Source organism: Musca vetustissima, unplaced genomic scaffold, assembly GCF_032173495.1.
Source record: "Musca vetustissima isolate MV318-11 ecotype Yass unplaced genomic scaffold, APGP_CSIRO_Mvet_v1 utg3598, whole genome shotgun sequence".
NCBI classification, from domain to species: Eukaryota; Metazoa; Arthropoda; class Insecta; order Diptera; family Muscidae; genus Musca; species Musca vetustissima.
In genome coordinates, this window is record NW_026876471.1 from 108,773 (window position 1) to 118,503 (window position 9,731).

The following is a 9,731-nucleotide window of genomic DNA, read 5'->3' on the forward strand; positions in this document are numbered from 1 at the left end:
TCCAAAGAATATCTTATGAGCTCTGATTTAAATAATTTTTTTAATCGCTGATCTTTGACTTTCCGAGTTTAGTAACTAAGGCTGCTTGCAAATAATTGATTTAAGTATTTTCGTCAACAGTTTTAAAAATATAAATTCTGGCACGACATCCCTTACAAATAAACGGATTGCTGTAATGCGGTTACGACAGTTTTGTATGTTGCTTTGTTAGTTTTGCCAATACCAAAAGTTTCCAACAAAAAGGACATGAATGGTCGCTCGACTTGATTGAGAATCAATGAGCTTACATGCAATTTTTAAAATTTCAACTATTTGATGGTAAGGTATGATCGGAAAGTGAGAATGATTGAAGATTTATATGATTTTTTAGTTAGTTTCATTTTCAAGACGAAATACATTTCTGTGAAATATGGAATCAACGGAACCGACTATATTGGGACCACTATATCATTCTGAGCAGATTGCTTAGAATCCTGGTGAGAATTTTGTAATTATTTATTTCATACTAGCCTCTAAACAAATTAAAATAGATCAATTTTCTGCAGGCAGGGCTATATGAGCTATAAAAACCCCCATATAACGATACCCCAATTTGGTATTTTGATAATTTTGAGTGGTTGACGTAGGGGATGATAGATACCAAGCAACGGCTCTGATTGGCTTGAACATGGCGAAGCCTAGGCTTATCTTGGTCCCTCTTTCATCTCAATTGTGGACACTGACCTCCTCGCGGTGCCACCTGGGATAGCTATTTCCATCGCCCATTGAAATAGTAAGTGATATGTGCCGCGAGTTCACCCATAAGAACTATAAAAAATGGGTTGAGGCGTCGGGTTAGTTGCCTACAATCGGAATTCCCAAGCTACTATGAAAAAGCAAAGAAAAAGAAAACCAAAACATCTGCGAATCTGCACTTGGAATGTGCGCACTTTGTACAGAACAGGCGCAGTTTTCGCTTTGACGGATGTACTCAAGAAGTACAAAGCCGATATTATTGCCTTAGAGGAAATGCGATGGAAAGGGACAGGCGTAAGTAAATCATGCGATTACGCACTGTATTATAGCTGCCATGAAATGAATTTGGCTGCGGATTTATGGTTAACAGTAGATTAGCGAATTGATATAATCCGTATAAAAACGAAGTTCTTCTACATCAGTCTTATTTGCGCCCATGCTCCGGAGATTTTGCTAGGAGATTTTAATGTAAAAATCGGAAGGGAAAATATATATTCTGCCTTCATGAAAAAACATGAGGTTGATTGACTTCCCCGCAGCAAAAAACACGGTAGTTAGCAGCACCAGGTTCAAGCATCTCGATATACACAAGGCAACCTGGATTTTTCCTGATCAAGCAACGAGAAATCAAATTGATCATGTTGTGATAGACGTAAGACGTGTATTAGAGGATCGATCGATCCGAGGAGCGAATATCGATTCGGACCGGTACCTTGTAGCAGCCAAGGTTCGCACTTGTCTTAATGTAGCAGCAAATGTGTGATCTAACACAACACGGAATCTCGACGTCGAAAAACTGCAAACACAACAGGTAGCAGAAGCCTACTACGCTCAACTTACCCACCTATTTGACGAAACCACTTCTTATCCCGATAATAGTATAGAAGCACAATGGCAAAGAATTGCCCACTCCCTACAAACTGCAGTAAAAGCAACACTTGGATACCAAACACCATCATCAAGAAACCCATGGTACGGTCAAGAGTGTCGTAATGCTATCGATGTGCTATCGAAAACGCAGCGTATGGGGAAACCCTGCAGACAGTAGCAACACGCAGTGCGATAGAGAATTATCGCGAGAAAAAAGAGGAAAAAAGAAGAAAGAACAAGAAAAACGTGAGCAAATTGAGATGTACAGAAGTCAGAAAGAAGTCTGGAAATTTTACCAACGAGTAAAACACCAACCGAAGGTTTTGGTGCAGGCACATACTTCTGTAGGGACGAAGATGGAAACCTGGTGACAGAAACAGACAGCGTGTTGAGGATCTAGAAGGAACATTTCGAAAAGCTTCTGGTAGTGGCGGTGAAGAAGATACCCCAGAACCAATAAGAGATGACGGTATAGAATGTATACCACCTTGCCAAGATGAGGTCAGAATAGCAATTAATCGGCTAAAGAACAAAAAAGCAGCAGGAGCCGATGGGTTACTAGCAAAACTATTTAATACTGGTGGTTAGGTGCTGGTCGGGAGCATGCACCAGCTGTTTAGTACAATTTGGCTAGAGGAATGCATGCTCAGCATCCTCTGTTCCGGGCACAAAAAATGGAGACAAGACGATATGTGCCAACTATAGAGGAATTGGTCTTCTTACCATCGCATATAAAATGCTATCAGTGTGCTGTGTGAACGATTGAAACCGATGGTCAGCATCCTATGTCCCGTACATAAAAATGGAGACAAGTCGATATGCGCCAATTATAGAGGAATTAGTCTTTTTCCCATCGCATATAAAGTGCTATCCAGTGTGCTGTGTGAACGATTGAAGCCAATGGTCGACGACATTATTGGACCATACCAATGGGGATTCAGACCTGGCAAATCCACCATTGACCAGATTTTCACTCTGCGCCAAATCCTGAAAAAAACCCACGAAAAACACATCGACACATTCCACCTATTCGTCGACTATAAAGCCGCATTTGACAGCCCTATACGTTCAGAAGTGCTTAAAGCCATGTCTGCGTTCGGCATTTGTGCAAAATTAATATGGCTATGAAGGACAACTTTAAGTGGCGCAAGGTCAGTCGTTCAAGTCGGAAAGGACTTGTCGGAGCCCTTCAACGAGGATTCAGACAAGGTGATAGTTTGTCTTGTAATCTTTTTTACATCCTGCTGGAAAAGGTCATACGAGACGCAAAGGTGAACAGAACACCAAACAGCACATGTTACTCGCCTACGCCGATGGCATCGATGTAATGGGTCGAACATTGCTAGCGGTAACAGCCACCTTTGAACAAATTGAGAAGAAGTCTGCCAAAGTGGGTCTGGCAGTAAACGGCAAGAAGACCAAGGTGATGGTATCAACGCACAAGACGTCCAGTAGACTCGGACCAACTGTGGAACTTGAGAACTACAGCTTCGAGGTAGTTAAAGATTTTATACACCTTGGTACCGTCATAAATAAAACGAATAACAACAGTTTTGAAATTCGGAGAAGGATTATTAGGGCCAACAGATGCTACTATGGTCTAAGTAAGCAATTTAGAAACAAGGCCACCTCTTGCCAGACCAAACTCACACTTTAAATGACGCTGATGCTACCCGTGCTATTATATGGATCTGAAGCATGGGTACTCGCTCAAGCAGATGATACAACTCTTGGAGTGTTCGAGAGAAAAATCTCCGTAAGTTCTATGGACCGATCTGCGTTGACGGTGAATATCGGCGTCGAATGAACCACGAGCTACACAATCTATACGCGGACATCGACATAGTCAGTCGTATTGACCTGCAGCGACTACGGTGGCTAGGCCATGTTGAGCGAATGAATGAGAATGCCCCAGCTCAAAAGGCATATAAAAACGAGCCTACTAATGGTTCACGCGAAAGGGGAAGGCCACGAATTAGATGGAAAGACCAAGTAGAATACAACATCTCGGAACATGGTCTTTCAAATTGGAGGAGATGCGCACAAGACCAACGCGTTTGGAAATCTTTTTTAAGCTCGACTTATGGAACAACCGTTCTGTATCAATCCAGCTAAGTACGTAAGATTATTTTGAGTAAATAATTAAACATTTTTGGTTCGGAACCAAATCTTCTTACCAAAAATTATCAATATTGTTACACTTTATCGATAAGCCTCCATATTAATGTGATTTTCAGTATTTTAAGGATTTCGAAATTTGTTTAAATTTTTCCTTTTTGATATGCAAATCCTTTTTTGAAAAACCTATTCCAACATTCAAACAGTTACATCTGCCACGAAAGATTTCCATGTTCTTCCATTTACACATATGTACATATTTCTATGGTTCCGCATATTTGGAGTTGCCATTAATAATATTGAAATTTAGTTCTATTCAGAGTAATTTTGTTATTAAATTTGGTTCGGAACCAAATATTCTTACCAAAAATTATCAATATTGGTACACTTTATCGATAAGCCTCCATATTAATGTGATTTTCAGTATTTTGAGGATTTCGAAATTTGTTAAATTTTTTTCTTTTTTTATATGTAAATCCTTTTTTGAAAAACCTATTCCAACATTCAAACAGTTACATAAGCCATGAAAAATTACCATATTCTTCCATTTACATATGTACATATTTCTATGGTTCCGCATATTTGTAGTTGTCATTAATGATACTGAAATTTAGATCTATTCAGAGTAATTTTGTTATTAAATTTGTATTGTAATTAGACAAATTTGTTGATAAGATAGTTTGCTTCTTCTTTGTATTTTAATATAAATAGATATTCCACACACAAATCTGAATGTGCAAATACATTAAATTTAATGACAATTTATGTATGTATGTATGGAGTGTGATACGAGTACATATATGTAGATATCGAAATATATAGGTCAACTACAGCATTATATTAAATGCTATTGCTATGATCAGACAAATATTTCAAAGTGTGGATGGTTCCACATATTTGTACTATCAGCCTCATAGAAATAATTTATATGAACCACAGTGTCTTAAAATGAAATCCATTTCAGAAAATTTGGAATCGATGTAGTTATGTCCGCCCGTTCTAATCTAATATTTCTGTTCATGTATTTGTTCCATTTAGTAGCTTTTTGATAAGTTTTATGCGTTGTGAGAGTTTCAACTCCAGTTTTGAGGTTAGCCCCCATTTAACGGTATCCCCCAGGATTTTTGACGCATTTATCGATCGAATTGGCTGTAATTTGGTATGTTAGGTTTTAACTGGATTCAAAATCTATCTATATTTTAGGTAGATCCCATAAAACGATACCCCTCAATTTTCTTTCTTTTGAGGACTTCGGACACGTTTTCTAATCAATTATTACCCAGAATGGCAGATATTGACAGCCAACATATGTTTTTGGTTTATTATGTAGTTTCGTCCGATTTTAGATAAATAGTTCAGCCGATTGGCAAAAACTTTTGCACAACGTTATTAATTTACTATAGCATATCGTGTGTCAAGCTTCCTTATATAGCTTCGTCCGATTCTAAGTAAACGGTGCACCAAAGAACCAATGTTAATGCGATTGACACACATTTTGGACAACGTACTGAAGTTAGTATATCCTAACGTGTGTCAAGTATTGTTGAAATCGTTTCAGATTTGGATATAATTCCCATATATATGGGATTTTATGTAAACGATGCACCAAGGACCCAAAGTTTAACGTTATGTATAGTAGTATAGTATAACCTAATCTGTGACAAGTTTCGTTGAAATCGATTCATATTTGGATATAGCTTCCACATATTTTAAGGAAATGGTGCACCAATGGTGGGTACCGTTATCTGAGGGCTACCAGAAAAAGTAGACCTATATATATAATTTTTTATGGAGAATTTTTCAATGAATTCGGGTCAACGCGGTCAAGAACCCCACAATACCGAAATTGAAGGATAGCCTTATATGGGAGCTATGCCTAAACGTGGACCGATAAAGCCCATCTTGGAACTTTACCTGCCTGCAGACAAAAGACGACTCTATGCAACATTTTGGCGATCTATCTCAATTCGTTTAGACGCTAGAGCGATTACAACAGACAGACGGATATGAATTTTACGCTGATCAAGAGTATATATACTTTATAGGGTCGGAAATGATTATTTCGAGAGTTACAAACGGAAAAACAAAACTAATCTACCCTCCATACTATGGTGGAGGGTTTATATGGGGACTACCCCAAAAAGGGGGCGAATATTAATAATTTTTGGCAGAGAGATTTGTTACCATATACGACTACAAAATACCAAATTGTAGCAAATTCGGTTGAAAACGCGCTCAAGAACCCCAAAATGCCGAAAAAACATACATCATTGTAGGGTCCATTAAGTACGCTATGCTCCAAAGTCTCTATATATCCTTCGATTTGCACGAAATTTGGCATAGCCTGCTGAATTAAGTCTATAATGAAGTGCACTAAGTTTCTTAAAAATCTGTTCAGATTTAGATATAGCTCCCATATATATTTTCGTCCGATTTTATGTAAATGGTGTACCAAAGTCCCTAAATATCTTTTGATTTACACGATATTTGGCATAGCGTCCTGAATTGAGTCTACAATTATTTGTGCTTTCATATATATTTTTGTCCGATTTTGTGTTAACGGTGCACCAAAGACCCTATATATCCTTCGATCTGCACGAAATTTGTCATAGTGTACTGAATTGAGTCTAGAATGATGTGTGCTAAGTTTCGTAAAAATCGGTTCAGGTTTAGATATAGCATAGGTTGCATAATGGAATGTGTGGGGATTAATGTTAGTCGGTTTACATATAGATAAAGATCACATATTTAAGTTCGTTCAATTTTTTGACAATATTACTTCAAAAGGGCGACACCTATTTGGATATATATGTAGAATATGCCCAAAGTGTTGAAGGGTGTCATATAGTCGGCCCAGTCCAACTTCACTACTTTCCTTACGGGTCAAACATAACTTCAATGTCGAATTCCTTATTTACCGTACGACCATACGACAAGAATTCATGATGCACCACACTCGCCAAAAGCCACCGTCATTAAATTTTTCGAATTGTAATAAATAGAAGAGCACACCAAAAAAAGACAAACATTAACTTTTATTTGTCTAATTTAATTTTTTAACTGATCCCGTATACTATTTTAATACCACCAGCCTTATGGCAAATGAGGGTAAATACAGTTTGACATGGCAGAAATGTGCCTCATCGAAATATTGGTTTTAGGTCTATGTTTCCTTGGACCAATTCCAATTCAGACAATTTGGAGTCGGACGATAACTCTCGAAGGGAGTAACCGATTTCATCCAAACTTTGCATTGTCCACTTCTTCGGGAACCTACCACACAAAATGGTTAAAATTTTACTGACAAATTATTTTATAATACCATCGAACGGGCAATCCGATTTGAACCAAACTTTGCACAACCTAATAATATTTTTACCAAGCCTGTATATTGTATTCCTTCTAGTACCTCCCACGCAAAAGGTCAAAATGTTTAATTTTTATAAATCCATAAATTACACATCGTAATATTTTTACTAATCGTATGTCAAGTACGAAGATGGGACCTATCGGTCCACTGCTTCTACTACCTCCCCCGCAAAGTGTCAATATTTTAAAAAAATTGTTAATTCAATATGAAACGAATGGAGTGTCCGTAAATAAAAAGTGGAACAAGGTGGGTCCGCCGTCATTTCTAGTTAAACCACTGTATGAATGAGTTGTCAAAGTTACGGCGATTATCTTGAATAAAATATAATACACCAACAAAAAATTCCCGTATTGTCAGTATATAATACACATCCCAAAAGCAGATTTTGTACATAACTCAGGAGTTTAATGCTGAATTTGCTTTGCGATTTTTTACTTTTTTTGTAGAATATAATATTACACACACTAAAGCAAAATTTGCATTATAAATAGATAATATTGTAATAATGTGTTGTCAAAATGCAGTGATTCCAAATGTCAAGAGAGTTATAAAATATATGATAATAATCATGGTGCACTGCTAAGGTTGCAAGCAATTTGCATTTGTATACGATTTTAACTTTGAAATGTTTTTTTTTTTTTGAAATATGTCACTGTTTTTAAACTTTCTTAAAAAATATAAAGTGTATCTCAATTATCTTAAATGCTTTAAGCACCATCTGTTTTTCATTTTTCCGCCGCACATACCCGCACTGACATAACATTTGTTTTATATCTTCAAACGACTTGCTTGATATGTCATGACATCAATTTTTCTTTCCTTTTTTGACAGACATAAAAAAATAAACAAGAAAGTAGTTAGCATATCCGCATTTTATCGCCATAATATCACTAATGGCAATTCATTCATCCTGTTCAATCTTGCCTAGATTATCTCATAAAATATAACGATTATAAGGTAATCATAGACCTTGTCTCATTTCGAGAAGATGAACGAAAGGAAGGAGAAGAAGGCTCATAAGTGATTCAGTGTTAAGAATATCATTAACATACAACCAACGAACGAATCATCCATCCATCCAGTCATTCATTCATCCGTCCAAGCATCCAATCACACGTACAGTTAAAACAAACACCCTGACAGCCCGTCATACCACCCACGCATATCGTATGAGCAATATGAATATTAAATTGCATTCATACATATAAATCATACGCGTCATGTACAACGCCAAGCGGCGATACGAGAGAAAATTACTTGTTCTCGGTAGAAAGGACCCATCGCTTATTATGGTTGCATGGATGGTTGGATGGCTGACTGGTGCTTGTTTGGCCCCATAAATCCCATGGAGATTCGATACAGCTGGTGTCGGTTCTTATGTGAAGAGAACATTGACTCTCAGTACTCTCAACGGATACTTTGGCAGACAATGTATGATAATGAAATGTAAATTACAAAGACACTTGATACGGACACTATATTTAAAGGATTGCAACCAAAGCCAAAAAAATGAATGAATGAATGTGCAGGGTTTTAACTATCTGAAGGTAGTGTCATTTTTATTATATGTAGCTAAAATTTAATAATTAATTGTATTCTAATTAGTTATTAAATTTATTTCGGACAAATGGTGTGGTATTCCTATAATTATAATTAGTCCGTAATGAGGGTATACACAATTTGATACGATCAAAACTGTATTTTATTAAACTAACAATTTTCTATCCTATGTGCTTTTCGGCAAAAGAGGTTTCAAACATGAATGTTTCAATTTCTATTGGGCTGCACATCTTCCTACCAATCTGCCTCTATTAACCCCAATAGTGTTGTAATTATTTTTTTCGAATTGTGGGACGAAACTTTCAGCGTCTCTAGATTGTGGGCCACTGAATTCAAAAATTTAATTTGTATCCTTTTTTCTTATCAGGATAATCGACAGGATCAATTTTTGGACTGTGGCGTATGTTCACACTAGCACTGCTCGGGTAGGGATTTGTAGATGATTTATTGATCGTATTATGAGTGTGACCATATGATCACGCTAGCACAGCTCGGGTTAATATCTGTCCACGTTTTGGTATAGCCGTCATAAAACGATACACTCAATATTTGGTATTTTGGCAATTTCTGAAGATTGGTTCAAATCTGACATTCCTTTCTCCTAGTATTGAAAATGTTTATTCTTTGTGGGGGAGGTACCAGGAGTGGACTTTCTCTAGGCTTTGTAAAGATTATAGGTTGTGCAAAGTTTGGTTCAAATCGGACATTCCTTTTGCGTAATAATGAATTTAAAAATATAGCATTTTTACCATTTGTGTGGGAGCTACTAAAAGGATTGGACCAATGGGTTCCATCTTCGGATCTTGGATTCCATCTTCGGCTTGGTAAGGATAACAGGTTGTGCAAAGTTTAATTCAAATCGGATATTCCATTCGACTCATACCTAATATATAAATATTGAACGTTTTGATCCTTTATGGAAGATCTTGATGTAGGCTTGGTAAAGATAATTGGTTGTACAAAGTTTGGTTCAAATTGGATAGTCTGTTTGCATGATATTATAAAATGAACTTTCCGCACAATTTTAGCCATTTTGTGGGAGAGTTACTTGAAGGAATGGACCGATATTGTCAATATT